The sequence below is a fragment of the Pleurodeles waltl genome, chromosome 11, assembly GCF_031143425.1.
Source record: "Pleurodeles waltl isolate 20211129_DDA chromosome 11, aPleWal1.hap1.20221129, whole genome shotgun sequence".
NCBI classification, from domain to species: Eukaryota; Metazoa; Chordata; class Amphibia; order Caudata; family Salamandridae; genus Pleurodeles; species Pleurodeles waltl.
Window position 1 is genome coordinate 730,046,196 of NC_090450.1, and position 16,464 is coordinate 730,062,659.

The window sequence follows — 16,464 nt, forward strand, 5'->3', positions numbered from 1 at the left end:
GTGGTGCCCAAAACGCATAGGCTTCAATGGAGAAGGGGGTGCCCCGGTTCCAGTCTGCCAGCAGGTAAGCACCCGCGTCTTTGGAGGGCAGACCAGGGGGGTTTTGTAGGGCACTGGGGGGGACACAAGTTAGCACAAAAAGTACACCATCAGCGGCACGGGGGCGGCCGGGTGCAGTGCACAAACAGGCGTCGGGTTCGCAATAGAAATCAATGGGAGACCAAGGGGTCTCTTCAGCGATGCAAGCAGGCAAGGGGGGGGGCTCCTCGGGTAGCCACCACCTGGGCAAGGGAGAGGGCCACCTGGGGGTCACTCCTGCACTGGAGGTCGGATCCTTCAGGTCCTGGGGGCTGCGGGTGCAGTGTCTTTACCAGGCGTCAGGTCTTTGAAGCAGGCAGTCGCGGTCAGGGGGAGCCTCGGGATTCCCTCTGCAGGCGTCGCTGTGGGGGCTCAGGGGGGTCAACTCTGGCTACTCACGGTCTCGTAGTCGCCGGGGAGTCCTCCCTGTGGTGTCTGTTCTCCACAAGTCGAGCCGGGGGCGTCGGGTGCAGAGTGCAAAGTCTCACGCTTCCGGCGGGAAACGTGTGTTGTTTCAAAGTTGCTTCTTTGTTGCAAAGTTGCAGTCTTTGGGGAACAGAACCGCTGTCCTCAGGAATTCTTAGTCCTTCTAGATGCAGGGTAGTCCTCTGAGGCTTCAGAGGTTGCTGGACCCTGGGAACGCGTCGCTGGAGCAGTGTCTTTAGAAGTGGGGCCAAAGCAGTTGGTGTCTCCGTCTTCTCTGCAGGTTTTTCAGTTCAGCAGTCCTCTTCTTCTTAGGTTGCAGGAATCTGTGTTCTTTGGTTCTGGGGAGCCCCTAAATACTGAATTTAGGGGTGTGTTTAGGTCTGGGGGGGTTAGTAGCCAATGGCTACTAGCCCTGAGGGTGGCTACACCCTCTTGGTGCCTCCTCCCTGAGGGGAGGGGGGCACATCCCTATCCCTATTGGGAGAATCCTCCATCTGCAAGATGGAGGATTTCTAAAAGTCAGAGTCACCTCAGCTGAGGACACCTTAGGGGCTGTCCTGACTGGCCAGTGACTCCTCCTTGTTTTTCTCATTATCTCCTCCGGCCTTGCCGCCAAAAGTGGGGCCGTGGCCAGAGGGGGCAGGCAACTCCACTAGCTGGAGTGCCCTGGGGTGCTGTAACAAAGGGGGTGAGCCTTTGAGGCTCACCGCCAGGTGTTACACTTCCTGCAGGGGGAGGTGAGAAGCACCTCCACCCAGTACAGACATTGTTACTAGCCACAGAGTGACAAAGGCACTCTCCCCATGTAGCCAGCAACATGTCTGGTGTGTGGCAGACTGCTAAAACTAGTCAGCCTACACGGATAGTCGGTTAAGGTTTCAGGGGGCACCGCTAAGGTGCCCTCTGGGGTGTATGTTACAATAAAATGTACACTGGCATCAGTGTGCATTTATTGTGCTGAGAAGTTTGATACCAAACTTCCCAGTTTTCACTGTAGCCATTATGATGCTGTGGAGTTCGTGCATGACAGACTCCCAGACCATATACTCTTATGGCTACCCTGCACTTACAATGTCTAAGGTTTTGTTTAGACACTGTAGGGGCATAGTGCTCATGTACTTATGTCCTCACCTATGGTATAGTGCACCCTGCCTTAGGGCTGTAAGGCCTGCTAGAGGGGTGACTTATCTATACCTGTAGGCAGTGTGAGGTTGGCATGGTACCCTGAGGGGAGTGCCATGTCGACTTAGTCGTTTTATCCCCACTAGCACACACCAGCAGGTCAAGCAGTGTGTCTGTGCTAAGTTAGGGGTCCCCATGGTGGCATAAGACATGCTGCAGCCCTTAGAGGCCTTCCCGGGCATCAGGAACCTAGGTACCAGAGGTACCAGTTACAAGGGACTTACCTGGATGCCAGGGTGTGCCAATTGTGGAAACAAGGGTACAGGTTAGGGAAAGAACACTGGTGCTGGGGCCTGGTTAGCAGGCCTCAGCACACTTTCAAATCATAACTTAGAATCAGCAAAGACAAAAAGTCAGGGGGTAACAACGCCAAGGAGGCATTTCCTTACACAATCCCCCCCCCCCCCAAATGAAAGAGGATGAGACTAACCTTTCCCAAGAGAGTCTTTATTTTCTAAGTGGAAGAACCTGGAAAGGCCATCTGCATTGGCATGGGCAGTCCCAGGTCTGTGTTCCACTATAAAGTCCATTCCCTGTAGGGAGATGGACCACCTCAACAGTTTTGGATTTTCACCTTTCATTTGCATTAGCCATCTGAGAGGTCTGTGGTCAGTTTGAACTACAAAGTGAGTACCAAAGAGGTATGGTCTCAGCTTCTTCAGGGACCAAACCACAGCAAAGGCCTCCCTCTCAATGGCACTCCAACGCTGCTCCCTGGGGAGTAACCGCCTGCTAATGAAAGCAACAGGCTGGTCAAGGCCATCATCATTTGCTTGGGACAAAATTGCCCCTATCCCATGTTCAGAGGCATCAGTCTGCACAATGAACTGCTTGGAGTAATCTGGAGCTTTGAGAACTGGTGCTGTGCACATTGTTTGTTTCAGGGTGTCAAAGGCCTGTTGGCATTCTACAGTCCAGTTTACCTTCTTGGGCATTTTCTTAGAGGTAGGTTATGTGAGGGCTGTCACTATAGATCCATATCCCTTCACAAACCTCCTGTAGGTCCCAGTCAAGCCAAGGAATGCCCTGACTTGAGTCTGGGTTTTTGGAGCTTCCCAGTCCAGAATAGTCTGGATCTTAGGCTGGAGTGGCTGAACTTGGCCTCCACCTACAAGGTGTCCCAAGTACACCACAGTTCCCTGCCCTATCTGGCATTTGGATGCCTTGATAGAGAGGCCTGCTGTTTGCAGAGCCTTCAAAACCTTCTTCAGGTGGACCAGGTGATCCTGCCAGCTGGAGCTAAAGACAGCAATATCGTCAAGATAAGCTGCACTAAAGGACTCCAAACCAGCAAGGACTTGATTCACCAACCTTTGGAAGGTGGCAGGGGCATTCTTTAAACCAAAGGGCATAACAGTAAACTGATAATGCCCATCAGGTGTGGAGAATGCTGTCTTTTCTTTTGCTCCTGGTGCCATTTTGATTTGCCAGTACCCTGCTGTCAAGTCAAAGGTACTTAGGTATTTGGCAGCACCTAGTTTGTCTATCAATTCATCTGCCCTTGGAATGGGATGGGCATCTGTCTTGGTGACAGAATTAAGTCCTCTGTAGTCCACACAAAACCTCATCTCTCTCTTTCCATCTTTGGTGTGAGGTTTGGGGACTAAGACCACTGGGCTAGCCCAGGGGCTGTCAGAGTGCTCAATGACTCCCAATTCCAGCATCTTGTGGACTTCCACTTTGATGCTTTCCTTAACTTGGTCAGACTGTCTGAAAATTTTGTTTTTGACAGGCATGCTGTCTCCTGTGTCCACATCATAGGTACACAGGTGTGTCTGACCAGGGCTTAGGGAAAAGAGCTCAGCAAACTGTTGCAGGACCTTCCTACAGTCAGATTGCTGTTGGCCAGAGAGGGTGTCTGAATAGATCACTCCATCTACTGAACCATCTTTAGGGTCTGTGGAGAGGAGATCAGGGAGAGGTTCACTCTCAGCTTCCTGGTCCTCATCTGTTACCATCAACAGATTCACATCTGCCCTGTCATGGAAGAGTTTGAGGCGGTTCACATGGATCACCTCTTGGGGGTCCTGCTAGTGCCTAGGTCTACCAGGTAGGTGACCTGACTCTTCTTTTCTAGCACTGGGTAAGGGCCACTCCATCTGTCCTGAAGTGCCCTGGGAGCCACAGGCTCCAGAACCCAGACTTTCTGCCCTGGCTGAAACTCAACCATAGCAGCCTTTTGGTCATACCAAAACTTCTGGAGTTGTTGGCTGGCCTCAAGGTTTTTGCTTGCCTTTTCCATATACTCTGCCATCCTTGAGCGTAGGCCTAGTACATAGTCCACTATATCTTGTTTAGGCTCATGAAGAGGCCTCTCCCAGGCTTCTTTTACAAGAGCTAGTGGTCCCCTGACAGGATGGTCAAACAGAAGTTCAAAGGGGGAAAACCCTTCTCCCTTCTGAGGCACCTCTCTGTAGGCGAAGAGCAGACATGGCAAGAGGACATCCCATTTCCTTTTGAGTTTTTCAGGGAGCCCCATGATCATGCCCTTCAATGTCTTGTTAAACCTTTCAACAAGACCATTGGTTTGTGGATGGTATGGTGTGGTGAATTTGTAAGTCACCCCACACTCATTCCACATATGCTTCAGGTATGCTGACATAAAGTTGGTACCTCTGTCAGACACCACCTCCTTAGGAAATCCCACTCTGGTAAAAATACCAATGAGTGCTTTGGCTACTGCAGGGGCAGTAGTCGACCTAAGGGGAATTGCTTCAGGGTATCTAGTTGCATGATCCACTACTACTAGTATGTATTGGTTCCCTGAGGCTGTGGGAGGTTCAAGTGGACCCACTATGTCCACACCCACTCTTTCAAAGGGGACCCCCACCACTGGAAGTGGAATGAGGGGGGCCTTTGGGTGCCCACCTGTCTTACCACTGGCTTGACAGGTGGCACAGGAGTCACAAAACTCCTTGACCTTCTGGGACATGTTGGGCCAATAAAAGTGGTTGACTAATCTCTCCAACGTCTTGGTCTGTCCCAAATGCCCAGCAAGAGGAATGTCATGAGCTAAGGTCAGAATGAACTTCCTAAGCTCCTGAGGCACTACCACTCTCCTAGTGGCACCAGGTTTGGGATCTCTTGCCTCAGTGTAAAAGAGTCCATCTTCCCAATAGACTCTATGTGTTCCTGTTATTTTTCCATTGGACTCTTCAGCAGCTTGTGCCTAAGGCCTTCAAGAGAGGGACAGGTTTCTTGCCCCTTACACAACTGTTCCCTTGAGGGTCCCCCTGGGCCTAGGAGCTCAACCTGATAAGGTTCTAACTCCATGGGCTCAGTTCCCTCAGAGGGCAGAACTTCTTCCTGGGAAGAGAGGTTCTCTTTTTCTTGTTGTGTGGAAGCTGGTTCCCTAGTCTTCTTTCCTTTTCTCTTGGTGGGTTGGGCCCTTTTTCCAGGCTCCAACACCACTTTTTCACCCTTAGCCTTGCACTGTGCCCTTGTCTTGACACACACCAGTTCAGGGATACCCAGCATGGCTGCATGGGTTTTGAGTTCTACCTCAGCCCATGCTGAGGACTCCAGGTCATTTCCAAGCAAACAGTCTACAGGGATATTTGAGGAGACCACCACCTGTTTCAGGCCATTGACCCCTCCCCACTCTAAAGTTACCATAGCCATGGGATGTACTTTAGTCTGATTGTCAGCATTGGTGACTGGATAAGTTTGTCCAGCCAGGTATTGACCAGGGGAAACCAGTCTCTCTGTCACCATGGTGACACTGGCACCTGTATCCCTCAGGCCTTCTACACTTTGCCCATTAATTAAGAGTTGCTGCCTGTATTTTTGCATATTAGGAGGCCAGGCAGCCAGTGTGGCTAAATCCACCCCACCATCAGAGACTAATGTAGCTTCAGTGTGAACCCTGATTTGCTCTGGGCACACTGTTGATCCCACTTGGAGACTGGCCATTCCAGTGTTAGCTGGAGTAGAGTTGGAAGTGGAACCTTTCTTGGGACAGGCCTTGTCTCCAGTTTGGTGTCCTGGCTGATTACAGCTACGATCAAAGTTCTTACCCTTGTACCCAAAACTGAATTGTGAAGAGGCTCTGGGCCCACCCTCCTGAGCAGGTTTTTGGGGCCCTGTAAAAGACTCTTTACTATTTTTCCCTTTGGATGTCTCAACACTCTTCCCCTGGGGAGTCTTTGTGACCCCTTTCTTTTGGTCACCCCCTGTGGAAGTCTTGGTCACCCTAGTCTTGACCCAATGGTCCGCCTTCTTTCCCAATTCTTGGGGAGAAATTGGTCCTAGGTCTACCAGATGCTGATGCAGTTTATCATTGAAACAATTACTTAACAGGTGTTCTTTCACAAATAAATTGTACAGCCCATCATAAGCATTTACACCACTGCCTTGAATCCAACCATCCAGTGTTTTCACTGAGTAGTCAACAAAATCAACCCAGGTCTGGCTCGAGGATTTTTGAGCCCCCCTGAACCTAATTCTATACTCCTCAGTGGAGAATCCAAAGCCCTCAATCAGGGTAGCCTTCATGAGGTCATAATATTCTGCATCTTTTCCAGAGAGTGTGAGGAGTCTATCCCTACACTTTCCAGTGAACATTTCCCAAAGGAGAGCACCCCAGTGAGATCTGTTTACTTTTCTGGTTGCACAAGCCCTCTCAAAAGCTGTGAACCATTTGGTGATGTCACCACCATCTTCATATTTAGTTACAATCCCTTTAGGGATTTTCAACATGTCAGGAGAATCTCTGACCCTATTTATGTTGCTGCCACCATGGATGGGACCAAAACCCATCTCTTGTCTTTCCCTTTCTATGGCTAGGAGCTGTCTCTCTAAAGCCAATCTTTTGACCATCCTGGCTAACAGTAGGTCATCTTCACTGAGGCTGTCCTCAGTGATTCCAGAGTTGCTGGACCCTCCTGTGAGAGAACCAGTATCTCTGACTATCACATTTGGAACCAGGGCTTGAGGTGCCCTGGTTTCCCTAACTAGGACTGGAGGTGGGACTTCCTCCACATCACTAGTTTCCTCCTCTGTGAGGTCATCCTCAGAGGGGTTGTTCTTGGCAAACTCTGCCAAATGCTCCTGGAGCTGTAATTTGGTAGGGTTTGAACCAGTTCTAATCTTTTTTATTTTGCAGAGAGACCTTAACTCTTTCATCCTAAGATTCAGGTAAGGGGTGATGTCGAGTTCCATCACATTCTTATCTGCATTAGACATTAAGGCCCTCATTCCGACTTCGGCGGGCGCCGCCCGCCCGTCGGAAACCGCCGAAAGACCGCACCGCGGTCATAAGACCGCGGGGGTCATTTGACTTTCCCGCTGGGCTGGCGGGCGACCGCCAGAAGATCGCCCGCCGGCCCAGCGGGAAAGCCCCTGCAACAATGAAGCCGGCTCCGAATGCAGCCGGCGGAGTTGCAGGGGTGTGACGGGTGCAGTAGCACCCGTCGCGATTTTCACTGTCTGCAAAGCAGACAGTGAAAATCTTTGTGGGGCCCTGTTAGGGGGCTCCTGCACTGCCCATGCCAGTGGCATGGGCAGTGCAGGGGCCCCCAGGGGCCCCACGATACCCGTTCCCGCCATCCTGTTCCTGGCGGGTTTTACCGCCAGGAACAGTATGGCGGGAAGGGGGTCGGAATCCCCATGGCTGCGCTGCAAGCAGCGCCGCCATGGAGGATTCTCCGGGCCAGGGGAAATCCGGCGGGAAACCGCCGGATCCCCTTTTCTGACCACGGCTTTACCGCCGCGGTCAGAATGGCCCTGGAAGCACCGCCAGCCGGTTGGCGGTGCTTCCGTGGTCCCCGGCCCTGGCGGTTTTTACCGCCAGGGTCGGAATGACCACCTATGTTTCTAAAAGTTGGAATGCTTTTTAAGAATCTAAAACTATCTCTAGAACTTAATTCAAACTTTTACAAAACGTTTAAACTCTAAAAGAAATGCTAACAGGGACTAACACAAGGCCCTAGCAGGACTTTTAAAATTTAGAAAAATAGCTCAAATTTCTAAAATCAGTTTGTAATGACAATTTTTGTAATTTAGTCGTGTGATCAGGTATTGGCTGAGTAGTCCTGCAAATGCAAAGTCTTGTACCCCACCGCTGATCCACCAATGTAGGAAGTTGGCTCTGTATGTACTATTTCAAAGTAAGAAATAGCATGCACAGAGTCCAAGGGTTCCCCTTAGAGGTAAGATAGTGGCAAAAAGAGATAATTCTAATGCTCTATTTTGTGGTAGTGTGGTCGAGCAGTAGGCTTATCAGAGGAGTAGTGTTAAGCATTTGTTGTACATACACAGGCAATAAATGAGGAACACACACTCAGAGACAATTCCAGGCGAATAGGTTTTTGTATAGAGAAATATCTTTTCTTAGTTTATTTTAAGAACCACAGGTTCAAGATTTACAAGTAATACTTCAAATGAAAGGTATTTTATGTAGGAACTTTAGGAACTTTGAATTAGCAAATTAGCATATACAGTTTTCACATAAATGACATAGCTATTTTAAAACTAGACACAGTGCAATTTTCAACAGTTCCTGGGGGAGGTAAGTGTTTGTTAGTTTTTGCAGGTAAGTAAACCACCTACAAGGTTCAAGTTTGGGTCCAAGGTAGCCCACCGTTGGGGGTTCAGAGCAACCCCAAAGTTACCACACCAGCAGCTCAGGGCCGGTCAGGTGCAGAGGTCAAAGTGGTGCCCAAAACGCATAGGCTTCAATGGAGAAGGGGGTGCCCCGGTTCCAGTCTGCCAGCAGGTAAGTACCCGCGTCTTCGGAGGGCAGACCAGGGGGGTTTTGTAGGGCACCGGGGAGGACACAAGTTAGCACAAAAATTACACCCTCAGCGGCAAGGGGGCGGCCAGGTGCAGTGCACAAACAGGCGTCGGGTTTGCAATAGAAATCAATGGGAGACCAAGAGGTCTCTTCACCGATGCAAGCAGGCAAGGGGGGGGGGGCTCCTCGGGGTAGCCACCACCTGGGCAAGGGAGAGGGCCACCTGGGGGTCGCTCCTGCACTGGAGGTCGGATCCTTCAGGTCCTGGGGGCTGCGGGTGCAGTGTCTTTACCAGGCGTCAGGTCTTTGAAGCAGGCAGTCGCGGTCAGGGGGAGCCTCGGGATTCACTCTGCAGGCGTCGCTGTGGGGGCTCAGGGGGGTCAACTCTGGCTACTCACGGTCTCGTAGTCGCCGGGGAGTCCTCCCTGTGGTGTCTGTTCTCCACAAGTCGAGCGGGGGCGTCGGGTGCAGAGTGAAAAGTCTCACGCTTCCAGCGGGAAACGTGTGTTGTTTCAAAGTTGCTTCTTTGTTGCAAAGTTGCAGTCTTTGGGGAACAGAGCCGCTGTCCTCAAGAGTTCTTGGTCCTTCTAGATGCAGGGTAGTCCTCTGAGGCTTCAGAGGTTGCTGGACCCTGGGATCGCATCGCTGGAGCAATGTCTTTAGAAGTGGGGAGACAGGCCGGCAGAGCTGGGGCCAAAGCAGTTGGTGTCTCCGTCTTCTCTGCAGGTTTTTCAGTTCAGCAGTCCTCTTCTTCTTAGGTTGCAGGAATCTGTGTTCCTTGGTTCTGGGGAGCCCCTAAATACTGAATTTAGGGGTGTGTTTAGGTCTGGGGGTTAGTAGCCAATGGCTACTAGCCCTGTGGGTGGCTACACCCTCTTGGTGCCTCCTCCCTGAGGGGAGGGGGAGCACATCCCTATCCCTATTGGGGGAATCCTCCATCTGCAAGATGGAGGATTTCTAAAAGTCAGAGTCACCTCAGCTCAGGACACCTTAGGGGCTGTCCTGACTGGCCAGTGACTCCTCCTTGTTTTTCTCATTATCTCCTCCGGCCTTGCCGCCAAAAGTGGGGCCGTGGCCGGAGGGGGCGGGCAACTCCACTAGCAAGAGTGCCCTGGGGTGCTGTAACAAAGGGGGTGAGCCTTTGAGGCTCACCGCCAGGTGTTAGAGTTCCTGCAGGGGGAGGTGAGAAGCACCTCCACCCAGTACAGGCTTTGTTACTAGCCACAGAGTGACAAAGGCACTCTCCCCTGTGGCCAGCAACATGTCTGGTGGGTGGCAGGCTGCTAAAACTAGTCAGCCTACACGGATAGTCGGTTAAGGTTTCAGGGGGCACCTCTAAGGTGCCCTCTGGGGTGCATGTTACAATAAAATGTACACTGGCATCAGTGTGCATTTATTGTGCTGAGAAGTTTGATACCAAACTTCCCAGTTTTCAGTGTAGCCATTATGGTGCTGTGGAGTTCGTGCATGACAGACTCCCAGACCATATACTCTTATGGCTACCCTGCACTTACAATGTCTAAGGTTTTGTTTAGACACTGTAGGGGCATAGTGCTCATGCACTTATGTCCTCACCTATGGTATAGTGCACCCTGCCTTAGGGCTGTAAGGCCTGCTAGAGGGGTGACTTATCTATACCTGTAGGCAGTGTGAGGTTGGCATGGTACCCTGAGGGGAGTGCCATGTCGACTTAGTCGTTTTATCCCCACTAGCACACACCAGCTGGCAAGCAGTGTGTCTGTGCTGAGTGAGGGGTCCCCAGGGTGGCATAAGACATGCTGCAGCCCTTAGAGACCTTCCCTGGCATCAGGGCCCTAGGTACCAGTTACAAGGGACTTACCTGGATGCCAGGGTGTGCCAATTGTGGAACCAAGGGTACAGGTTAGGGAAAGAACACTGGTGCTGGGGCCTGGTTAGCAGGCCTCAGCACACTTTCAAATCATAACTTAGCATCAGCAAAGGCAAAAAGTCAGGGGGTAACCATGCCAAGGAGGCATTTCCTTACAACCACCAAACATACATGTCCCTTCAGTGGTGGAATTCCACAAATCTAAACAAGGAGCGGCCATTTCAAGACCCTGTGCCTCAGACCATAATTACAACAGATGCATCAATGATTGGCTGGGGAGCTCACCTCAACAATCACAACATTCAAGGACAATGGGATGCCCAACACAAACAGGTACACATAATTCACTTAGAGTTGTTAGCTGTCTTCCTAGCACTGATAGCTTTTCAGCCTCTCCTTATTCACAAGAATGTCCTGACCAAAACAGACAACATGACCACCATGTATTACCTAAACAAACAGGGAGGGACACATTCGTCCCAGCTATCCCTCCTAACTCAAAAATTTGGAAATGGGCAATCCACAACCAAATTCACCTGGTAGCACAATATATTCCAGGGATACACAACCAATTAGCAGATGTTCTCAACAGAAATCATCAAAAGATACACGAGTGGGAGATTCACCCTCAAGTACTTCAAAAATACTTTCAACAATGGGGAACACCAGAAATAGATCTGTTCGCCACCAGCGAAAACGCAAAATGCCCAAACTTTGCCTCCAGATACCCACATCCCCTATCCAAGGGCAATGCTCTATGGATCAATTAGTCAGGGATATTTGCTTACACTTTTCCCACTCATTCTATTTCTAGTCAACAAATTGCGTCAAAACACGCTCAATCTGATACTCAAAGCGCCAACGTGGGCACGTCAGCCGTGGTACACAACACTATTGTCAGTAGTACCACACTCCAAACTCCCAAACAGACCAGACCTGTTAACACAAAACAAAGGGCAGATCAGGCACCCAAATCCCAACATACTCAATCTGGTGATTTGGCTCCTGAGGTCATAGAATTTGGGTATTTACAACTACCAACAGAATGTATGGTAGTGATTAAGCAAGCAAGAACACCCACTACTAGACAGTGCTATGCGAACAAATGGAAAAGATTTGTATATTACTGTCAATCTAAACAAATTGCCCCGCTCTCAACATCAATACAAGATATTGTTTGCTATTTACTTCATTTACAAAAATCAAATTTAGCTTTTTCTTCCATAAAAATACATCTCACTGCAATTTCCGCATATTTGTAAAATATACAGCACAGCTCTTTATTTAGAGTACCTGTTATCAAAGCCTTCACGGAAGGCTTAAAACGCATCATTCCACCCAGGACACCTCCAGTTCCTTTGTGGAATTTAAACATAGTGCTTATGCGACTTATGGGCCCACCATTTGAACCTATGCACTCATGTCAAATACAATTCTTAACATGGAAGGTTGCCTTCCTAGTCGCAATTACATAATTGCGAAGAGTTAGTGAAATTCAAGCTTTCACTATTGAGGAACCATGCATACAAGTACACAAGCATAAAGTCGTACTACGAACTAACCCTAAATTTCTTCCTAAAGTAGTACTCAAACAGTGGAACTACCAGTCGTCTTCCCACAGCCAGATTCTGTGGCAGAAAGAGCTCTACATACATTAGATATTAAAAGAGCTCTAATGTACTACATAGATAGAACAAAACCATTCAGGAAAACTAAACAGCTATTTGTAGCTTTTCAAAAACCTCATACTGGTAACCTGTAGGAAGTTGGCTCTGTATGTGCTATTTCAAAGTAAGGAATAGCATGCACAGAGTCCAAGGGTTCCCCTTAGAGGTAAAATAGTGGTAAAAATAGATAATACTAATGCTCTATTTTGTGGTAGTGTGGTCGAGCAGTAGGCTTATCCAAGGAGTAGTGTTAAGCATTTGTTGTACATACACATAGACAATAAATGAGGTACACACACTCAGAGACAAATCCAGCCAATAGGTTTTGTTATAGAAAAATATCTTTTCTTAGTTTATTTTAAGAACCACAGGTTCAAATTTAACATGTAATATCTTGTTTGAAAGGTATTGCAGGTAAGTACATTAGGAACTTTGAATCATTTCAATTGCATGTATACTTTTCAAGTTATTCACAAATAGCTATTTTAAAAGTGGACACAGTGCAATTTTCACAGTTCCTGGGGGAGGTAAGTTTTTGTTAGTTTTACCAGGTAAGTAAGACACTTACAGGGTTCAGTTCTTGGTCCAAGGTAGCCCACCGTTGGGGGTTCAGAGCAACCCCAAAGTCACCACACCAGCAGCTCAGGGCCGGTCAGGTGCAGAGTTCAAAGTGGTGCCCAAAACACATAGGCTAGAATGGAGAGAAGGGGGTGCCCCGGTTCCGGTCTGCTTGCAGGTAAGTACCCGCGTCTTCGGAGGGCAGACCAGGGGGGTTTTGTAGGGCACCGGGGGGGACACAAGTCCACACAGAAATTTCACCCTCAGCGGCGCGGGGGCGGCCGGGTGCAGTGTAGAAACAAGCGTCGGGTTCGCAATGTTAGTCTATGAGAGATCTCGGGATCTCTTCAGCGCTGCAGGCAGGCAAGGGGGGGGGTTCCTCGGGGAAACCTCCACTTGGGCAAGGGAGAGGGACTCCTGGGGGTCACTTCTCCAGTGAAAGTCCGGTCCTTCAGGTCCTGGGGGCTGCGGGTGCAGGGTCTCTCCCAGGCGTCGGGACTTTAGGTTCAAAGAGCCGCGGTCAGGGGAAGCCTCGGGATTCCCTCTGCAGGCGGCGCTGTGGGGGCTCAGGGGGGACAGGTTTTGGTACTCACAGTATCAGAGTAGTCCTGGGGTCCCGCCTGAGGTGTTGGATCGCCACCAGCCGAGTCGGGGTCGCCGGGTACGGTGTTGCAAGTCTCACGCTTCTTGCGGGGAGCTTGCAGGGTTCTTTAAAGCTGCTGGAAACAAAGTTGCAGCTTTTCTTGGAGCAGGTCCGCTGTCCTCGGGAGTTTCTTGTCTTTTCGAAGTAGGGGCAGTCCTCAGAGGATGTCGAGGTCGCTGGTCCCTTTGGAAGGCGTCGCTGGAGCAGGATCTTTGGAAGGCAGGAGACAGGCCGGTGAGTTTCTGGAGCCAAGGCAGTTGTCGTCTTCTGGTCTTCCTCTGCAGGGGTTTTTCAGCTAGGCAGTCCTTCTTCTTGTAGTTGCAGGAATCTAATTTTCTAGGGTTCAGGGTAGCCCTTAAATACTAAATTTAAGGGCGTGTTTAGGTCTGGGGGGTTAGTAGCCAATGGCTACTAGCCCTGAGGGTGGGTACACCCTCTTTGTGCCTCCTCCCAAGGGGAGGGGGTCACAATCCTAACCCTATTGGGGGAATCCTCCATCTGCAAGATGGAGGATTTCTAAAAGTCAGAGTCACCTCAGCTCAGGACACCTTAGGGGCTGTCCTGACTGGCCAGTGACTCCTCCTTGTTTTTCTCATTATTTTCTCCGGCCTTGCCGCCAAAAGTGGGGCCTGGCCGGAGGGGGCGGGCAACTCCACTAGCTGGAGTGTCCTGCTGGGTTGGCACAAAGGAGGTGAGCCTTTGAGGCTCACCGCCAGGTGTGACAATTCCTGCCTGGGAGAGGTGTTAGCATCTCCACCCAGTGCAGGCTTTGTTACTGGCCTCAGAGTGACAAAGGCACTCTCCCCATGGGGCCAGCAACATGTCTCGGTTTGTGGCAGGCTGCTAAAACTAGTCAGCCTACACAGATAGTCGGTTAAGTTTCAGGGGGCACCTCTAAGGTGCCCTCTGTGGTGTATTTTACAATAAAATGTACACTGGGATCAGTGTGCATTTATTGTGCTGAGAAGTTTGATACCAAACTTCCCAGTTTTCAGTGTAGCCATTATGGTGCTGTGGAGTTCGTGTTTGACAGACTCCCAGACCATATACTCTTATGGCTACCCTGCACTTACAATGTCTAAGGTTTTGTTTAGACACTGTAGGGGTACCATGCTCATGCACTGGTACCCTCACCTATGGTATAGTGCACCCTGCCTTAGGGCTGTAAGGCCTGCTAGAGGGGTGTCTTACCTATACTGCATAGGCAGTGAGAGGCTGGCATGGCACCCTGAGGGGAGTGCCATGTCGACTTACTCGTTTTGTCCTCACTAGCACACACAAGCTGGCAAGCAGTGTGTCTGTGCTGAGTGAGAGGTCTCCAGGGTGGCATAAGACATGCTGCAGCCCTTAGAGACCTTCCTTGGCATCAGGGCCCTTTGTACTAGAAGTACCAGTTACAAGGGACTTATCTGGATGCCAGGGTCTGCCAATTGTGGATACAAAAGTACAGGTTAGGGAAAGAACACTGGTGCTGGGGCCTGGTTAGCAGGCCTCAGCACACTTTCAATTGTAAACATAGCATCAGCAAAGGCAAAAAGTCAGGGGGCAACCATGCCAAGGAGGCATTTCCTTACATAACCCCATTTCAAAACAAGGTTCAGCAAGATGGATAGTAAGATGCATCCAAACATGTTACCTTAAAACTAAAAGACCACTCTTAGTTGCTCCTAAAGCACATTCCACAAGGAAGAAAGGTGCTACAATGGCCTTCTTAGGAAACTGTCAACACCAGGACAGTGTGCGCTCTACGGGCATCTAGAATGCAAAAACCCAACACTCGCAAGATAATGTAATTTATGCATTGTGATGATATGTTATTGTTTAACCTTTTGCATTGCAGAATTCCATCCAAAAGATTCATTTTTAACGTGCTTATAAATACTGTACATTTGCAATGTATTGCTGCAGACATTCAGAGTGTGTTAGGGTGTGGTCCCTTTCCAGGGCCTTCTAGAGACTTTCCCTGCAACATGCCTGGGCGTGGTTCTAGGCTGGGCCAAGACTCTATAAAAGAGAGTCAGCTCAACTTCCAGTGCTCATTATTCAGAGGTCCCGGTGCAGAGCAGCAGCTTCTTCCTGAGCTCCTGTCCCGGCGGCCTATTTGGATTTTCCAGTCTTCTGCACTCATCTCTCATTGGTGATCACTGTTTCCAGGCGGTAAGACGGTGTTTGGACATTTCCCAACACCGTAATTGAGAATTTTCATATTCTTGTTTTAATTCTTAAATGAATAACAGATTACTTGTGTGCTGCCATTTTTTGACATTTGTATGGTGGTTTGCAAATAGGGAGGACGCGCAATTTATTCCATAAAGATTTGACTTCGTTATTACATTGTTGTTCATTGCGCGCTGATATTTCTTGACATTTAAATGATGCTTTACGAGTTGGCAAGACGTGCAACTCGTTTCATGAGCATTTAACTTTGTTGTTCCTTGCGCGCTATCTTTTCTTGACATTTACATGGCGGCATTCGAATCGGCGAAACGTGCGATTCACTTCTTGTGTGTAATTCATGCTGTTCATTGTGCGCTATCATTTTCTGGCATTTACATGGTGGCATTCGAATCGGCAACACGCGCGATTCTTTCCTTGAGTGTTTTTTCATGTTATTCATTGTGCGCTACCATTTCTTGGCATTTGTATGGTGGCATTTGAATCGGCAAGACGCGCAATTCTTTCCTCGTGTATAAATAATGTAAATTACTGTGCGCTACTATTCTAAGACATTTTCTTGGTAGCATTTCAAGTTGACACATTGCGTGATTTATTCCTTGAATCTACGTTGTGTGATTTCATGGTGCACAATCCTTTATGGTGTTTAATACTCATATAAAAATCTGCAATGTGCGCAATTCACTTCCCAATGTTTTTTCTGAGATGAACACAACAATACCAGAGTTCTAGATGTAATGCTGTGTGTTCCTGATATATATTCTTAAAAGGAGATTCATATGGTTGTTTAGAAATTGCTCAGAGTGTTTCCTGATTCTCATGCTAAAGAAAGTACTCGAATCTGAAAGTCCTATTTAACTTTTCCTGTTTCCTCCTCAGGCATTCGATCATCTAAAGCCTAGTCAGTTTTAGGACTATTTTAGGGTTGTTCATGTTTTTTCGGAAAAGACGAAGCTTAGAGTTGTAGCATGGTACTGATTTCATGAGATATAATTTTGATGTTGTGTTTTAACCTTTTGCTTCCTACAGGTCTCCTTCCCAGCTGTTCCCGTCCTAATCCCCTTTTCCCCTCTTGGACTCTCTTAGACTCTGTGATAAATCTAATCAGAGTATTGGAGCTGTCTTGTGGTGGAAGTGTTGGTAACGTGCACAG